This window comes from Austrofundulus limnaeus, unplaced genomic scaffold (genome assembly GCF_001266775.1).
Source record: "Austrofundulus limnaeus strain Quisiro unplaced genomic scaffold, Austrofundulus_limnaeus-1.0 Scaffold1296, whole genome shotgun sequence".
Classification (NCBI taxonomy): Eukaryota; Metazoa; Chordata; class Actinopteri; order Cyprinodontiformes; family Rivulidae; genus Austrofundulus; species Austrofundulus limnaeus.
Window position 1 is genome coordinate 50808 of NW_013953698.1, and position 2269 is coordinate 53076.

Genomic DNA, 2269 nt, shown 5'->3' on the forward strand with positions numbered 1-2269 from the left:
GCCCCAATCCAGCGATCCATCTCCTGCTACATCATAAACAAGACACTGAAATACTTCAACTCCTCCACTTAAGGCATAGACTCTCCCCTGACCTGGTGGGGTCATTCCACCCTTTTCTGATAGAGAACCATGAGACTCAGACTTAAGCTGGAAACATACTCCCTCCGAACTGCCAACGTTGGCACTGGTTGTCGCAGTTTCATGACGAAAATTACATCACCAGGCTTCGCAGCATCGGCTCGGCAGCCCCTTTTGGTACAACCCGCCGACAGAACTTTTTACCCCCCTCCCGCAATGACGGTAATGTGTGATTGGTCTGAAGTTTGTGGGCATGCTTGTTTGTGCTGAAAGCGCTCGGACAGTTCCACTTGGTAAAATAAAAAATAAATAAATAAATGCCTCGCTCCCAGAACTGACTGTTACCAGATAACAGGGTTTTATAAAGATAGTCAAACTGTGAAAAACTCATGAATGGAGATTAAACAGACGTTGTGCACGGAGGAATCTGACTGATAAAAACTGTGGAGTCTTAACCAGGACAGATGTGGATAAATACGTCGGGTGAGTGACGAGTCAGACTTTTTTTCTGCGTTGTCAGCAGTAGCTGGGAGAAACTCCGTGCAGTGATGTACGCTGCAGAGGGAAGGGGTTCCCGAGCTCGGCGCGGGGTGTTTCAGGGACTATGAAAGGTGTGTGCGAAAACAAATGCCGAACAACCACGTGACCGCACGTCGACCCGTCGGCGTCAGAGGCGGTATGTTTCAGGCTTTAGAGGAACTGACTTTCATCCCACCCGCTTCTCATTTGGCTGCTCACCGCCCCAGTGCACGCTGAAGGTCCTGCCCCAAAGACGCCAACAGAAGCACATCATCTGCATATAGCAGAGACAAGACCATGTGGTTCCCAAACCAGAAACCATTCTCTCCATGACTGCACCTTGAGATCCTGTGCATAAACACTACAAACAGGATCGGAGACAAGGGACAGCCCTGGCATAGTCCAACATGCTCTGAGAACAAGCTCAACTTGGTGCGAAGCATGCGGACACAGCTGCTGCTTTGGTTATCCAGGGACTGGATTGCTCTTAGTAACAACCCAGACATTCCATACTCCTGCAGCATCACCAACAGAAACTCTCGAGGAGCATGGTTATAAGTATTCTTCAGGTCCACAAAACACATGTAGATTGGAGAGGTAAACTTTCATGACCCCCCAGCAAATCTGTAAGGGTAAAGATCTGGTCCACTGTTCCACGCCTAGGATAGAAGCAAGGAGGTTCTATACAACTGGAGTGCTCTTAGGGAATCTCATCCACCCCAGAAGTCCTTTCCCCGAGAAGCTTTTAGACTACCTTGGTGACCTCTGCCATGGTAATGGACTCTTCTTCCTCTGAATCTCAGAACTAATTAGCAACTATATTATAATCTGGCTCATTTACAGTCTATACAGAAGTATAAGATTGTTCATCAATGTTCACTGTCCTGATTAAATAAATTAGTCTTCAGACTCGTCAAAGGTGGACACGCTCAAAGGTGGACATGGAGGTTGAAGTGAGGTGATCCTCGAAATGTTCCTTCCATCAGTCAACAATATCCACAGCCAGTGTCTGCAGTTCCCCACCCAAACCAAGTACAGTATGGGACAGGGAACAATTTCTTTTTCTGAGACACTGAATGGTTTGCCAGAACCTCCTTGAGGCCAACCAAAAGTCCTTTTCCTTGGACTCCCTGAATTTCTCCCATGCCTGAGTTTTTGCATCTGCAGTTACCAAAGCCGCTAACTTCTTTACAACCTGTCAGCTGTTTTAGGAGTTCTCCAGGAAAGCCAAGTCCAGAAGGCCTCCTTTTTCAGCTTGACAGCCTCTATCACTGCTGGGTCCTTTGGTTGCCACTACGACAGGCACCTTCAGGCCACAGTTCCTGGAAGCTGCATATGTAATAGAGCCCCTGAACTTGGCCCATTTGGATTCCATGTCTCCAACCTCCTCTGGGAGATGTGAAAAATTCTCCCAGAGGTGAGAGTTGAAGATCATGCAGACAGGGGGTTCTGCCTAACGTTCCCAATTCACCCTCACTATATGTTTTGGTTTACCAGGTCTAATGTGAATCTAACCAAAGCAATTAAGTCATAAAATTATTTAAGTTCATTTGAAGTTCTAAACATACGTATTTAGTGTTTTTACTCACTTTTTTCTCCTTAACGTTAATATACTTCTCTCCTACAACAAAACCTTTCTCAATGGCACGCAGTCGTAACCACTTATATATAT